Source organism: Colobus angolensis, unplaced genomic scaffold, assembly GCF_000951035.1.
Source record: "Colobus angolensis palliatus isolate OR3802 unplaced genomic scaffold, Cang.pa_1.0 Scaffold402, whole genome shotgun sequence".
NCBI classification, from domain to species: Eukaryota; Metazoa; Chordata; class Mammalia; order Primates; family Cercopithecidae; genus Colobus; species Colobus angolensis.
The window spans coordinates 401,711-418,812 of NW_012117400.1; the positions used below are offsets into that span (position 1 = coordinate 401,711).

General features: G+C 45.4%; 1 protein-coding gene across 2 annotated transcripts in view; it reads left to right on the top strand.

Annotated features, from left to right (window-relative positions):
* MECP2 (methyl CpG binding protein 2) overlaps nucleotides 1–17,102 on the top strand; it is a 72,144-nt gene that overhangs the window by 20,574 nt on the left and 34,468 nt on the right. The window contains exon 2 of one of the 2 annotated variants that reach the window (XM_011955892.1): nucleotides 14,551–14,718. The exons of the other annotated variant lie outside the window; for it this stretch is intronic. The gene's annotated coding sequence lies outside the window, so the exon portion shown is untranslated. The remainder of the gene's footprint in view (nucleotides 1–14,550; nucleotides 14,719–17,102) is intronic. 2 annotated transcript variants of the gene reach the window in all.

A 17,102-nucleotide genomic window follows, 5' to 3' on the forward strand; every position in this document is an offset into this window, starting at 1 on the left:
AAAAAAAAAAAAAAAAAGAAGGAGGTGACTACCAAATCTCCCCATTATAGATGTACAGTTTTCCTGTGGTAATTGATATATAATCTGTGATGTCATGCTTTGGCACCAACAAATATCCTATTACCCAACAGCCATTTGCATAATGATTTTAGCATTCATTGATCCTTGCCTGAAACCATTATTACATTGGGGGTTGCAAAATGATAGTTTTTTAAATTGTCACCTCTTCTACATTTAGTACTGTCATTTCTCTATAATGAATTTTCCCTCGTCAGATAAGGAGGCATTATATTTCCCCCTAAAAAGACAGTTTTGGTGCTTAATCTTTGCCTTTAATTATTACATTTCAGAGTAAGGAGTTGGTATAATCACCTCAAATGGTGGCAAAATATTTGCTGTTGTGTTTCCTTTTCTCTTTCATGTCAATGTGGACTCATAGAGATTTATTTATTAAATGTTTTACAATTCAAATTGGGTTAACGAGAGTCCCTTCATGTTGGTGCCTATATTCTCCTGGCATACGCTCATTAATTAGTCTTTGAGCAATTTCTTGTTTTCTGGCACAAGATATTCCATCCCAATATGTGCTTTTCCTGTTGTAGAACTGGTTCCAGGGAGAGCTCTGGTTCCTTTTAGTGGCAACGGCATTTAGAATCCAACATGTGGGGGCTAAATGTGCTGATTCTTACTGGGGTAGCGTTATATCTAGGCACTTTCAGAGGACACAGCTAGAAAATATATTCAGTTTTTATTTTATATTTTTTATTTTTTTGTAGAGATGAGGTCTATGTTGCCCAAGCTGGTTTCGAACTGAGCTCAAGCAGTCCTCCCACCTGAGCCTCCCAAAGTGCTGTTAAAAGAAATAAATGAAAGTGCTGGGATTACAGATGTGAGCCATTGTGCCCTTAATTTTTTTTTTTTAAGTCATGAATGCATAATGATGTCTTCTATGGCAATTTAACATTACAGGGTTCTTTTTTAACGTTATTTATTTATTTATTTTGAGGCAGGGTCTCACTCTATTGCCCAGGCTGGAGTGGTGCAGTGGTGTAATCCTAATTCACTGCAGCTTCAAATGCCTGAGCTTCAAACAATCCTTCTCCCTCAGCCTCCTGAGTAGCTAGGACTACAGGTGCACATCACCAGGCCCGGCTAATTTTAAAAATTTTTTTGTAAAGATAGGGGTCTCGTTTTGTTGCCCAGGCTGGTCTCGAACTCTTGGCCTCAAGTGGTCCTCCCATCTCAGCTTCCCAAAGTGCTGGGATTACAGGTGTGAGCCACCACGCCTGGCTAACTTTTGTTGGATCTGTATATATATTTTCCTTACACTGAAAATGTTGGGTCTTACTAATATTAATATAGTTACTTATTTGCTTTATCTTGTTTTTTTTTTTTTTTTTTTTTGAGACGGAGTCTCGCTCTGTCGCCCAGGCTGGAGCGCAGCGGCGCGATCTCAGCTCACTGCAAGCTCTGCCTCCCGGGTTCACGCCATTCTCCTGCCTCAGCCTCCCGGGTAGCTGGGACTACAGGCGCCGCCACCTCGCCCGGCTAGTTTTTTGTAGTTTTTAGTAGAGACGGGGTTTCACCATGTTAGCCAGGGTGGTCTCGATCTCCTGACCTCGTGATCCACCCGTCTCGGCCTCCCAAAGTGCTGGGATTACAGGCTTGAGCCACCGCGCCCGGCCTGCTTTATCTTGTAATAGACAAAGTTACAAAATTATAATACCAATATTACGATTAATAGCCGGGCGTGGCGGTGCACGCCTGTAGTCCCAGCTACTCAGGAAGCTGAGGTGGAAGGATTAGCTTGAGCGTAAGAGTTTGAAGCTGCAGTGAGCTGTGATTGTGCCACTGTACTCCTACCTGGACAACAGAGTTGGGGAGGGGGGAATAATAATAATGGTAAGACCCAGAGAAAGCCCCAAATATTTGAAAATTAAACAATACACTTTGTAGCTTCCTCACCTCTCTCAGCCTTCATAGAATTGAAGAGAATTAGGGCCTTGCACTAGATTAGGCTTTGCCTTAAGGAAATGTTGGGTTTGGTTTGATCTTTTATCCAAACCATTAAAACTTCCTTGATGTTTATTAGTAATAAGGCTGTTTCGCTTTCATGTCATTTGTGTGTTCACTGGAGTAGCACTTTTAGTTTCCTTCAAGAACTTATACTTTGATTCACAACTTGGCTAACTTTGGTACAAGAGGCCTACCTTTTGGCCTCTCGGCTTTCAACATGCCCTCCTCACTAAGCCTGATCATTTGGTTTTTGGTTTAAAGAGAAAGACATACAACTCTTGAATGCTTAAGAGGCCATTGTAGGGTCGTTAATTGGCCTGATTTCAGTATTGTGTTCAAGGGAATAGGGAGGCCCAAGGAGAGAGAGAGAGAGAGATGGAGGAACAGCTGATTGGTGGAGTAGTCAAAATATACACATTTATCCCTTAAGTTTGCCATCTTTTTTTTTTTTTTCTTTTTTTTTGAGACAGAGTCTCAGTCTGTCACCCAGGCTGGCGTGCAGTGGCGCGATCTCAGTTCACTGCAATCTCTACCTCCCGGGTTCAAGCAATTCTCCTGCCTCAGCCTCTCGAGTAGCTGGTATTACAAGCATGCACCACCACACCCGGCCAATTTTTATATTTTTTAGTAGAGACAGGGTTTTGCCATGTTGGCCAAGCTGGTCTCGAATTCCTGACCTCAAGTGATCCATCCACCTTGGCCTTCCAAAGCACAGGGATTACAGTTGTAAGCCACTGCACCTGGCCAACTTTGCCACCTTTTTTTTTTTTTTTCTTTTTGAGACGGAGTCTCACTCTGTCACCCAGGCTGGAGTGCAGTGACGCAATCTCAGCTCACTACAATGTCCGCCTCCTGGATTCAAGCGATTCTCCTGCCTCAACCTCCCGAGTAGCTGGGACTACAGGCATGTGCCACCATGACTAGCTTGTTTTTTGTATTTTTAGTAGAGACGGGATTTCACCATGTTGGCCAGGCTGGTCTTCAACTCCTGACCTCAGGTGATCTGCCTGACTCAGTCTCCCAAAGTGCTGGGATTGTAGGCATGAGCCACTGCGCCTGGCCAAGTTTGCCATCTTTTATGGGTGCACTTTGTGGTGCCTCAAAATGATGATAGTACTAACATCGGAAAGCATTGATCACAGATCACCATAACAAATATAATAATGAGAAATTTGAAACATTGTGAGAATCACCAAAAAGTGACAGAGACATGGAGTGAGCACATGCTATTCAACATTATACTAGAGGTCATAGCCAGTATAATGATGCAAGAAAAAAAGATAAGAGGCATTAAGAGGCATTAATATTTAAAGGAAGTAAAACTGTTTCTATTTGTAGGTAATGTAGAAAATGTGAAAGAAACTATCAAAAAGAAAGAACCTGCTAGAACTAAAAAGTGAATTCAGCAAGGTCTCAGGGTACAAGATCGTTATTCAAAATTTTCCTGATTTTCGGGGTAACATGTTCAGTATTTCACAGTTAAGTACAATCTTTTTCTGCAAAACGCCTCTTGGTTGCAGATAGTGAGTTTTTAAGAAATTGAAGGTGTGTGGCAGCCCTGCATCAAAAAAAAAACTCAGTATCTGCAAAGTACAGTAAAGCAAAGCACAATCAAATAAGGTGTGCCTGCATATTACCACCAAGAGGCTTTTCGTAGAAACACGAGTGTGCTTCCACATTCAAATATCAGTTGGTGTAATTCACCTTGTTAAGATAATAAAGGAGGCCCGGTGCAGTGGCTCATGCCTGTAATCGCAGCACTTTGGGAAGCCGAGGTGGGCAGATCACTTGAGGCCAGGAGTTTGAGACCAGCCTGGCCAACATGGTGAAACCCTGTCTCTACTAAAAATAGAAAAATTAGCTGGGCATGGTGGCATGCACCTTTAGTCCCAGCTATTTGGGAGGCTGAGGCAAGAGAATCCTTGAACCCGAGAGGCAGAGGTTACAGTGAACTGAGATCAAGTGCATTCCAGCCTGGGCAACAGTGAGACCCAGTCTGCAAAAAAAAAAAAAAAGATAATAAAGGAGAAAAACCATATAGTCTATTCAATAAATACAGAAAAAGCATCTAACAAAATTAAGTGTCCTTTTATGATAAAAACTCAGCAGATTAGAAATAGTGGAAGTGCATGTATGAAAGAGCTGCAGATATAGATTGTACTTAACTGTGAAATATTGAACGTGTTACCCCAAAAATCAGGAAAAAGGCAAAGATGTCCACTCTAACCACTTCTGTTCAACTTTATACAAGAGGTCATAGCCAGTATAATGAGGCAAGAAAAAAGATAAGAGGCATTAATATTTAAAGGAAGTAAAACTGTTTCTATTTGTAGGTAATGTGAAAATGTGAAAGAAACTATCAAGAAGAAGGAAACTGCTAGAACTAAAAAGTGAATTCAGCAAGGTCTCAGGGTACAAGATCGTTATTCAAAAATTAATCAGAAATGAAATTTCAAATGCAGTAGCATTAGGAATAATTTAATAAGTGTACAAGATTTACACACTGAAACTGAAAATGTTGCTGAAAGAAAGACCTAAATAAATGGAATGATGTACCATGTTCATCAGCTGAAAGACTAAGTGTCTTTACAATGTCAGTTCTCCCTTCATTGAACTGTAGATTCATAACCCCAGTCATAACTGCAGAGTTTTTTTGGTAGAAATTGATAAGCTGATTCTAAAATGTATATGGAGACTGGGCACGGTGGCTTATGCCTGTAAACCAGCACTTTGGGAGGCTGAGGCAGTCAGATCACTTGAGGTCAGGAATTCGAGACAAGCCTGGCCAACATGGCGAAACCCTGTCTTTACAAAAAATACAAAAATTAGCCAGACAAGATGGCACACACCTGTAATCCCAGCTACTTGGGAGGCTGAGGCATGAGAATCACTTGAACCCTGAGGTGGAGGTTGCAGTGAGCCGAGGTCATGCCACTACACACCAGCCTGGGCGACAGAGTGAGACTTTGCCTCAAATAAATAAATAAATAAAATGTATATGGAAATGCAAAGAACCTAGAACATCCAAAGTAATCTTGAAAGAGAACAAAATTAAGGGGCTTATGTTATGTGACTTTATAGTCATTTGATTTTTAACAGAGGCACCAGAACAGTCCAGTGCGGGAAAGGAAAGTCTTTTTAGCACATGGTGCTGGATGATAGCAAATGACATCCATACCAGACAAATGAACCTTGACCTTACCCTAAATATTAGTTTCCTAGAGTTGCCACAAACTAGGTGGCTTAAAACCACAGATATTTGGCTGGGCGTAGTGGCTGACGCCTGTAATCCCAGTCTTTGGGTGGCCGAGTCAGGCAGATCACCTGAGATCAGGAGTTCAAGACTAGCCTGGCCAACATGGTGAAACTTTGTCTCTACTAAAAATACAAAAAACTTAGGTGTGGTGGTGCACACCTGTAATCCCAGCTAGCCGAGAGGCTGAGGCAGGAGAATTGCTTGAACCTGGGAGGCAAAGGTTGCACTGAGCCAAGATTGCACCACTGCATTCCAGCCTGGGTGACAGAGTGAGACTCTGTCTCAAAACCACAGAAATTTACTGTCTCATAATTACAGAGTCTAGAAGTCCAAAATCAACTGTCAGCAGGGCCATGGTCTCTGTGAAACCTGTAGGGGAGTCCTTCCTTGCCTCTTCCTAGCTTCCAGTGGTTGGCACCCTTTGGCATTCTTTGATTTGCAGCTGCATTACTTCAGTATCTGTCTGCCTCATCACACAGCATTCTCCATGTATGTCCCTGTCTTTACATGGCCTACTTCTTGTAAGAACAACAGTAATACTGGATTGGGGCCCACCCTACTGCAGTGTGACCTCATCTTAACTACACCTGCAACAACCCTGTTTCCAACTAAGGTCTCAGTGTGAGGTACTGAGGGTTAGGATTTCAGCATATCTTTTTTGGGGGACATAGTCCAACCCATAACACTACCTCGCACCATACATAAAAATTAATTCATGAGAGATTATAGGCCTAAATGTTTTAAAAGCTAAAGATATAAAGCTTCTGCAAAAAAACATAGGAGAATATCTTTGCAGTCCAAAGAAAAAGGTGTGGCACACACCTGTTTTTTTTTTTTCATTCTGTTGCCCAGGCTGGAGTGCAGTGGTGCGATCTCAGCTCACTGCAACCTCTGCCTCCCGGGTTCAAGCGATTCCCATGCCTCAGCCTTCTGAGTAGCTGGCATTACAGGTGTGCGCCACCATGCCTGGCTAATTTTTGTATTTTTAGTAGAGGTAGGGTTTTGCCGTGTTGGCCAGGCTGGTCTCAAACTCCTGACCTCAAGTGATCTGCCTGCCTCAGCCTCCCAAAGTGCTGCCACCGTGCCAGGCCAAAAAAAGATTTATTAGGATACATGAAGCAATAACTATTAAAAGAAAAAATAAATTGGACTTCATTAAAATTCAAAACTTTTGGTCCTCAGAAGATATCATTAAGAAAATGAAAAGACAGAGCTGGGCGTGGTGAGGCTTGCCTGTAGTCACTACTGGGTACTTGGGAGGCTGAGGCAGGAGGACCACTTGAGCCCAGGAGTTCTAGGCCAACATAGGCAATATAGTGAGACACTGTCTCTTAAAAAAAAAAAGGAAAAGAAAAGAAAATAGGCTGGAAGCTGTGGCTCACGCTTGTATTCCCAGCACTTTGGGAGTACAAGGCAGGTGGATTGCTTGAGCTCAGGAGTTCAAGACCAGGCTGGGCAACATAGCAAAATCCCATCTCTACAAAAGATACAAAATATTAGCCAACCATGGTGTCATGCACCCATAGTTCATAGTCCCAACTACTCAGGAAGCAGAGGCAGGAGGATTGCTTGATCCCAAGGAGGTCAAGGCTGCAGCCAAGGTCATACCACCGCACCCCAGCCTGGGTGACTGAGTGAGACCCTGTCTCAAAGAAAATGAAAAGACAAGCCCACCAAGAAAATAGTTGAGGCCAGTCATAGAAAAAATAGAAAGTCATATATCTGACAAAGGATTTGTATTCAGGAGAAGAATTCCTACAACTCAGTAATAAAAGGACAACCTGATTTTTAAAGGGTGAAAATATTTTAATAGATACTTTTTTTTTTTTTTTGAGACAGAGTTTCACTGTGTCACCTAGGCTGGAGTGCAGTGGTGCCATCATACATAGCTCACTGCAGCCTTGAACTCCTGGACTCAAGTGGTCTTCCTGCCTCAGCCTCCTGAGTAGCTAGGACTACAAGCACGTGCTACTATGCCTGGCTAATTTTTAAATTTTTTTTGTAGACATGGGCTGGTCTCGAACTCCTGGGCTCAAGCAATCCTCCCACCTCTGCCTCCCAAAGTGCTGGGCCACCACGCCTGGTGTGGTGTCACCAGACATGAGCCAGCACGCCCTGCCTGATACTTTTCTTTTGTTGTCTGTTTATTTCTTGTTTATGGGTGTTTCTGTTCTGATTTTATGACTATTCTATATTCTAGGATTTCTCTGAGAATATTATTTGTTTCCTCTAAGGACAGACTTGGTCTCTCTTCCATGGGGCTGGCTCTTGAGCCACCGGGGATGGGGAGAGGAACTGGGTAGCTACCGCACTGCCCTTTCTCTGCTGTGGTGGAGTGGCCTGTTGCCTGCGGGGTCTCTCTCTGAAGGGTGGTTTGGAGAAGTTCTGTAGAGGCGAGGCAGGGGTCAGCTCTTGCCCCCATGGACCCTTAGAGGCTGGGAAAAGGTAGGCGTCACCTGGGCTGCTGCCAGCCACTTCAAGAGCCTTTGGGTGGGTGGGGGAGGTGGGGAAGGGAAGGTTCTAGCTATTGATTTAGAAAGGACCCTTTGATTTCTTGCCTGAGGGAAGAAGTGGCACCTTGCCACTCCAAGTTTGCTCTGCTCACCAGCCCCAACAGCATCAGCCTCACCTGGGAGCTTATTGAAGGTGCCCTGCCCCAAAGCTTGTGGGTCGAGATCTGTTAGTCAGCAGCCCCCAGGTGTTGCACACATGAGACCACTGCTTGCCCCTCCTCTGGTCTGGTCTCGTCTGGTCTGAGAGCTTCTTTGGGGCCCTGACAGGTATACAGGCTCTCATCTGCTCTATAGCTCTCTTGTAGTACATTCCTCTCTGTTCCATTAAGTCAATGTGTTCCTGCCTACTTTTAGCGTCTAGAAATTTGCTGAGCATGTCTTCTCCATTCAGAGGTCCTCTCCTGTTATTGCCTCTATTAGAAATTTCTTCCTTTTCATATGTCTGTACTTCTGTTTCTTTGAGGTTTGAAGGGTCAAGTGGCAAATAAAGGTATGCAGTTGGCCATCCTCTGGTGAAGGCTTTTAAGCCAGGAATAACAAGATCCATTATGTCTAAAACTAGCAAAAACCCTACCTGTCACATGGTGAACTGAATTAGAGGTGATGGGGACAGAAGCCAGACTGGAGTGATGGAAGGTGAGGGAGTAGAGGTTGGGTATAGACAGCTCTTTTTAAGAAGTTTTGTTGTGATGGTGACCAGAAAAATAGGAGTGGGCTAAAGGGGGATGAGGGTGTTTTTCAGGTGGGTGAATATGAGAGCATGTTTGCATCCTTCTGGGAATGGCCCAGGAGAGAGGGGAGCATGAGGAGGAGGAAATGGGGACGTGCAGGAGCAGACTCCTTGTATAGAGGGGGGAAGCGGCATCTAGAGCTGTTGCAGAAGGTGGGCTTTTAGTAAATGCTTCCTCTAGAAGTTGCACAGACTTTGTTGAAGCTCAGAAGCTGAGAGAGAATTAGAGCTCAAGTTTACGGAGTAGTCAGAATAAAGTACCCCTAAGTGTATTCTCACACAGTGCAGGAAGCCTGGGGTCTGAAATGAAGATGTTGAGGGGCTCCACTCCCCCCAGAGCCTCTAGCATGGGATCCTTCCTTGCGTCTTCCAGCTTTTGGTGGCTGCCTGGCAGTCCTACACTTTCCTTGGCTTGCAGTTGCATTGCCCCATTCTCTGCTTGTGTCTTCACATGGCCTTCTCTGTGTCCCCGTATTCTTCTCTGGATGCTCGTCACTGTATTAGGCCCACCCTAAATCCAGGATGATCTCATATCAAGATCCTTCATTTAATTACAGCAGCAAACACCTTCCAAATAAGGTCAGAACCACAGGGTCTGAGGGTTAAGACGTACACCTAACTATTCGGGGCTACCACTGAACCCCTGTAGAAGCCTGTCCATTTCCAGGATAGCAGAGCCCAAGGAAGGGCCAGAAGTCCCCCCGAAACAGTTGTTTGCATTCACCAGACTCTAATCTATAAGCAGATGGGCAGTGGCAGTCAGTCCTAATCCATATACCATTGGCAACAATAGTTTAGCCTAAAGGAGTTCACTGTAGACATATGAGATGCTTATCTTCTGCTGAGCAGTCCTCATGGTAACACCCGTATCATTCCTGGCCTTGAGTGACAGCACTGTACTCTTGTCTGGTGCCCATACTTCAGCAGATGTAAACAAGACAGTGCTCGTTAGTCACCAGAAAGTTTCTGTAGTTAAAAATCAAGTGATCCCTTGAGTCCATTCTAATATTTGTACCATGTTCTGTGATGAGACATGGAAACAAAACATTAAGAAGTGAAAGTATCTTTGATTATGCTCTTGAAGACAACTTTTTTTTTTTTTTTTGAAACGGAATTTCGCTCTTGTTGCCCAGGCTGGAGTGCAGTGGTGTGATCTCGGCTCACCGCAGCCTCCCAAGTAGCCGGGATTACAGGCATGCACCACCACGCCTGGCTAATTTTTTGTTTTTAGTAGAGACAGGGTTGCACTGTGCTAGTCAGACTGGTCTCGAACTCCTGACCTCAGGTGATCCACTCGCCTTGGCCTCCCAAAGTGCTGGGATTACAGGCGTGAGCCACTGCGCCTGGCCAGAGACAACTTTTTTTTTTTTTTTTGAGTTTTTGAGTTTTTGAGACGGAGTCTCGCTCTGTCGCCCAGGCTGGAGTGCAGTGGCCGGATCTCAGCTCACTGCAAGCTCCGCCTTCCGGGTTTACGCCATTCTCCTGTCTCAGCCTCCCGAGTAGCTGGGACTACAGGCGCCCGCCAACTCGCCCGGCTCGTTTTTTGTATTTTTTAGTAGAGACGGGGTTTCGCTGTGTTAGCCAGGATGGTCTCGATCTCCTGACCTCACGATCCACCCGTCTCGGCCTCCCAAAGTGCTGGGATTACAGGCTTGAGCCACCGCGCCCGGCCCCCAGAGACAACTTTTTAAAGATGCATATGCTCCAAGCCGGGTACGGTGGCTCACACCTGTAATCCCAGCACTTTGGGAGGCTGAGGCGGGCGGAACACCTGAGGTCAGGGGTCAAGACCAGCCTGGCCAACATGGTGAAACACTGTCTCTACTAAAAGTACAAAAATTAGCCGGGTGTGGCGGTGGGTGCCTGTAATCCCAGCTACTCGGGAGGCTGAGGCAGGAGAATAGCTTGAACCCCAGAGGCGGAGGTTGCAGTGAGTTGAGATTATACCACTGCAGTCCAGCCTAGGCGACAGAGTGAGACTCGGTCTCAATAAATAAAAATAAAATAAAATAAAGATGCGTATGTTCTGAAGGCTAACTACATTTTATTCTTTCTCAAACAACTTTTACAGTGGATAGTGCTGTAACAGTTGTTTAGCTCTGGTCATTTTTTTTGTGATCTGCAAAAGGAGAGATCCTTTTCCTGTTCACTGCCTCTAATACCCAACTCTAATACTCCTTTGACCTCACAGGCACTTAGAATCCATCAGTGGCTCCATCTTTTCTCACACTTCACCTCCTTTGTATCCTTATTCCTTTCCTTCATAGCTTCAGTGCCAGTCACAGACGTCGTGACTCCCTGGCACACTACCTCAGCACTTCAGCACTTTCTTTCTTTGTTATATTCAGTCGACAAAGCCCCAGCCTCATGAAATTCAGTCATGTCTGCCCCATGCCTGCTCCATCTTGAAGTTGAATGTGACTCCTTCATTGATCCCCCTTTAAGTTTATGTCCACCCCAGGTAAACTTTTTGCCGCCAAGCCCACCTGCATACTGCAGTTCCCCGGTCTCTCCTAGCCCCTCCCACCCTCCTCATCAGCTGTCACACCTCCTTGCAACTGATATCTTAGTTCCCAGAGAGCACAGAAGCAAGCTCAAGAGAATGTCTACAGGCCAGCATCTGCTCCTTTGCTCTGCCTCCCTTGTGCTGTCATGGAGCGCCTGTCCCAGGCCCTCGCTGCTATTCTAAGGCATCTCTCCAGTCCTCTACTGCACTCTCCTGCATCAGAGATTCCTCCCTCGCCTGCCCTAGAAACTTGTTGCTACTTCTCCCACCTTGATAAAAGCTGCTCCTAACCCCCCTCCTGTCTGGCATCTCTGCTTTCCTTTACCAGCAAGACTCCAGTCCCTGTCTCCACACCCTCTTCAACCTTCTACAATGTTCCTTTGCTGCCATAGCTCTGCCAAGCTGCTCCATGAGGTCTCCAGTGATGACCTTCATGTTGTTAAATCTGGGAGCTGCTTGTCACTTCTTGTCCTGGAGCTGTCGTCATCAGTTAACCCCAATACCCATACGAGGCAATCCTTTCCCTCCCTTGAGTCTCTGCACTGATGTGTACCTTCTCAGTGCAAACCACAGCTTTTGTCTCTTTCTAGCTGAATACGTGACTGACGGTGCTTATCTTAACTATCACCCCTGCCGGAGCAGAAGCTCCACAGGACAGGATTGTCTCCTTGATTCACAGATGTAGCCCAGGCTCCTAGAACAGTGCCTGGCATCTGTGGGTCCTCATGAGGTCCTGGATGAGTGTGTGAATGTCTGCCCTCCTCAGTCTTTTCTGTTCTGCATGTGATGTTGGAAGGCCTCAGGCTCAGGCTTTTCTTCTCCACCCTCACTCCCGAAGTGATTCCGTCCAGCCTCATGGCTCCTAAATTTATGTCTCCAGGCTGACTGGGTCACGGGAACTCCTTATCCTCCCCAGATCTTCTCTTTCCCTGGTCTTCTCCTTTCCAGTAAACAGCAACTCCAACTCCTTGCTCCTCAGGCCAGAAACCTGGCGTTGGTTATCTCGTTTGTCCACAAATACTGTGACTCCACTTGCAAGATGGATGCAAAATCTGATGAGTTCCCCTGCCTCCACTGCTCCCACCCTGGTCCAGGTGTCCGGCTTCCCTGCCTTTGCCCTTGCCCCCTGGTTCTTGGTTTAGTTCTGCAATATTGTGCGCCACACCAGGGTGCTCTTCTGTTCAGAACCCTCCAGTGGGTCCCTGCTCACTCAGAATCACAGCCCAACAGGATCACCTCTCTTGCCACTCTCCCACCACTCATGCACTGCGGCCTCACTGGCCTTCTGGCTCCTCCCTGGACCCTCCAAGTATACCCCTGCCTCAAGGCCTTGACCTCTCCTCTGCCCTCTGTCCCAGGTATCACGCATGTCTGCTCAAGTGTCACCTTCTCAGTGTGACCCTCCCTGAGCACACCCCTGTCTGTAAATCAGGCAGCCTGCCTCTGTCCCACCAGTTCCCCCTAACAAGCATAGGACCTGTCACCATCTGTCACAAGCTGTGTTACTGCTTGGTTTGTTTGTGCTCTCCCACTCCCTTCCCTCCCTTTCCCCATTCCTATAGAATCTGAGTCCCTTGAGGACAGAGGTTTTTTTTTTTTTTTTTTCCTCTTCCTTGATATATCCTCAGTGCCTAGAATCATGCATATTTTAATTTATTGAGTGAATTAACAAATAAATTCTGTAGTGGGACATTGCCCTGAGGTTTTGTCTTATAAGAGGGACAGAAGAACATGCAGCCTGCTCTGCTGTTGGCTCCTTAGCTTCTCCATAGCTAACAGGAACAATATTGTTTATGGGTTAATCAAAGCCGTAGTCATGAGTTAGAATACATAAAGGCAAATATATGGAGATTGAGTTACTTTGGCGGGGGGTGGTAGGGTGCAGTTATCTGAAAACATGGAACAAATCAGTGAGAGTCTAAATAGCACCCACATATTTGCCCCTCTTTTAAAACATACCTCCTTTATGAGCATATAATTTTAACAGCACAGTTTCCCAGTGCAGCTTTGCGAAACAAGAGAAATGAATTTTGAGGGCTATTGGGTGCCTTTGCAATCTGTGGCTTAGTATTTGTGTGGCAGCATTTGTGTTTTGCCAACAGATGCACTGCTTAAAGTACCCATGAGAATGGCCTCTGTGGTTTCCTGCTTGCTCGGATGGAACCTTAGGAACTGATTATTGGGAAGAGGTTGACACTACCCACCTCAGCTCCCAGGCTTCAGGGCCTTGGTTACTACTCCTTTGGGCCCTCGCTGACCCTTGCAGATGTCTTTTGCAACCTCTGTAGCCAGAAGTGACAACCGCTTTCTGGCATGTTGCTCTTTCCCTAATGGCTTATGAGCTTCTTGAGCACCAAAGCATGTGTGACTCCCTCACGCCTTCCCCTGTATAGTATAGCACCACTAACTGTAAGTATAAGGAGAAGGAGTGAGCAATTGATGGTGTCCCCCTGGATCTCCAAGGGAATGGGAGGGGGCAGGGTTTCTGGATTCAATCACGTGGAATCTAGTCGTTGGTGTCTAAATGTGCCTGTTACTTGGGGCCAATGTCCAGGTTCACTCAGGAGGCTTAGCCTGCTCGTTTCCCTGCTAGGTATCTATACTTTGGGAGAGCATTTTTAATGCTCTAATTGAACTTTCTGGGTCTCAGCAATTTGAACAATGCTTTGTTTTGCTTCTGGTGAGGTTACAAAGGAAAGAAAAGGAATCTGGTGTTGTAGGAGGTGGTGTGTTGTGTAATTACTTGGGTTCTTTTTTTTTAAGTTTTTTTATATTTTTGCAACAAGGCAAGTTTTCTTTGAATAAATAATGCTGGGAGCTTATCACATAGAAGGCATATGTGTTGTACTCAGTACATTCTGAATTATCTGGGTTTATTTTTGTCTCGAATTCACTTATAAACAATTCAAAGGCTGCTTTTTTAGGTAACAGAAATAGGAAGAGAATCTCAGAATCTATTTTGTCATTTTTTCAATGGGTTGAGTTATAGTGATTGTGATAACTCGGTGGAAAAGCAGTGTAGTGAGTAAACCTCTCTATGGCATATCATGAACATTTTGTTGCTTTTTTGGCTTCTGACCATCTTCGTACCTTTTTTTGTGTTAAAAGTCTCCCCATTGTGTATATCTTAGTAGAAGGCAGGTGGACCCTAGTTTCTACCTGAGAAAACCTGAAGATGGGGTTGGGGGCCTGTGGTGTACTTCCTTCTCATGCTGTCCATGACCACTGCAGTGGCTTTGTAAGGATCCAGGACCCTGGGCCCCTCAGTGGGTGTCTTCCATTTCTTGAGATTGCCTCTTGGTTGTGAGATGGCGGTTGCTGCTCTAGTCATTGCATCCACTCCTCCAGGTAGGAAGAAAGAGATCATAGGGGAAAGGCAAAATGGCACTTGACATCTTAACTTCTAGGCCCATTCGATATTTCCATTTCCATCTTCACACCCATCATCTTGTCCCAGAGAACACACAGCACCAGCAGCTCAGTAGGTATAACAGCAATTATTTATTTCTCACACATGGGTCTGGGTCAGCTGCAAGATGGGATTCAGATCTGTTCTCAAGCCTGTCGTTCCAGGACCCAGGAGGGAGAAGCAACTGCCAGGGGAAGTCTCTTCGTAGGCGGAGGTCAGGAGTCCAAGAGGAGTGAGCAGAGTCACAGAAGCCTCTTAAAGCCTCTTCTTCCCCCATCCCATCAACACGTGAGCAAGCCCAGAGTCAGTGGGTGGGAGGTGTGCTCCGCCCATAGTCAGTGGAACAAGAGCAAGCTTGAAAGAGAATGATGAACAGGAGTGCGCTCAGCCACTGTCTCCTTAGCCATGACGTAATCCCATGGTCTGCTGGGAAGCGGGAAATAACTCTCCTTAGTTGAGCACAGGGTCTCATTAGTAAGGCAGATGGAGAACATGGATGTTGGGGGACAGCTGGCAGTGCCTGCCACAGGGGAATGGATATATTCCCTCCCCTTGCTCTCTGGAAACTAGGGGATGGCGATGAAGCCTAGGCTTGGCCAAACCCATTCTGCCTTCATGGATTTTGACTCTTGAGGGACAGTAAAGGATTAGTCATGGTGGTGGCACCTAAGCCACAAAACCAACAGTCGTGGCTAATGTCCAGTGATGATGTGCAGCAGTGCCCAGGGTGGGTGTCCCAACCAGCAGGTCCCTACAGTGTAACCTTGGCTGTATTTGCAGTGGTGCAGCCTCTATTCCTGCAACTTTTCTGAGCCTAGTTCTCTAGTTCTCTCTCCATTTCCAGATCTGCTGCCCAAGAACTCCTTTGTGATTGAATTTAACCAGAGTTGATTTCTGTTGCTTGAAACTCAGGACCTTGATGCAGTGTGCAGGGTCTGGGCAAGGTAAAAACACACTTTCATGATTTTGCCTCAAGTATAGTAGATGAGCTTAGGCTTTTTGAGCCAGGTAGCCTTGGGATTAATTCTCAGCTCTTGAACCTAGCAGGTGACCTCGGCAATCAAGTCACTTGCCCTCTTTGAGCCTCAGTGTTGCCCTCAGTTAAACATTGCTCACGTGTGTTGCTGAGCATTCAGTGAGATTGTATATAAAGTGATCATTGTGAAGGTATTGGGAGATAATTTGGGAAAGTGTTCTGGTCTAAGCTTTTGATTGGCTCTCCATCATTTGGGTAATGGGATAGTGATTTGGGAGTACCATAGCAGTTCAAGGGGCCCTTCTGGAAAGGGTATGAGGAAGGTCAGGGACAAGTCTGAAGTGAATCATCCTGGGCTTAATGCCTCTGACTGGGCAGTGGGTACAATTGTCTCAGGCTAGTCAGTAGTCATTTATTGTGAGAATACATGGGCAGATTTTTTAATTTCCTTCTCAGTCTAGACTTGAATGCAAACAGTTCTTATTGCTAACTTACCACTAGTCACCACTAATGAACAAAGACTATGAACAGGAAATTCATAAAAGAAGAGATACAGATGGCCAATGAAGATAGGAAAAGAGTTCTGCCTGCTGGTAATCAAAGTGATGCAAACGAAAACAAAAATGATGCCTTTTCACCTACCAAATTTGTCAAGATTAAAAAGAAAGCAAAGAGCCAGCGTCAGCTGATGTTCATACCTGCACCTGCTCAGTAGCTTGCTAATGTTCTGCCTGCTCCACACGCCAGGCCAGCCTCCACGGCGCAGCCAGGTGAGGCCTTTCCTTGTATACAGGCACGTTTGGATTCACTGTTGCATAAGTGACACATGTGCATGCTTCACAATTCAGGAAGTGCAAATTTCAGAGTGATGCAAGGTCTGAGTGTCCCTGCTGCCCTGCTCTCCCAGCTGCCTACGCCTGTCTTCAGGGAACAGCTGCATCCAGGGTCTTGTCTGTGTCTTTTGAGGTGTTCTATGCACACACAGACACATCTAAACCTATTTTTATTTCCCTGCACCTGCTTGGGCTACTGTAAGCTGTTAAATTTTTTTTCTAAGAATTTGTCCATTTTGTCTGACTAGCATAAAGTTGTTCATATTATAGTTTTTTGTACCTTTGCAACATCTGTAATTATGTCTGCTTTTTCATTCCTAGTGTTTGTTGTTTACTTGTACCTTCTCCCATTTTTCCTTGTCTTGGTAAAAGTTCATCAGGTTCATTGGTCTTACAAGAAGCAGACACGTAGGCATTATTGCCCTGTGTTACTCTGTGTCTCTTTTCTAGTTCATTAAATTCTGCTTTTGCTTTTATCTTTATTATTTTTTCTATGGTCTTAGAGTACATTCTCTGTTTTTTGTTTGTTTGTTTTTTCTGTTTTGAAAGAGAGAGTCTTGCTCTGTTGCCCAGGCTAGAGTGTAGTAGCACGATCTCAGCTCACTGTAACCTCCACCTCCCAGGTTCAGTGATTCTCGTGCTTCAACCTCCTGAGTAGCTGGGATTTACAGGCATTTGCCCCACATCTGGCTAATTTTTTGTATTTTTAGTAGAGATGGGGTTTTGGAATGTTGACCAGGCTGGTCTCAAACTCCTGACCTCAGGTGATCCACCACCCTCGGCCTCCCAAAGTGCTGGGATTACAGGCATGAGCCACCACGCCCGGCCCTAACTTCTTAAATTATAAATGTGGTTCATTGATT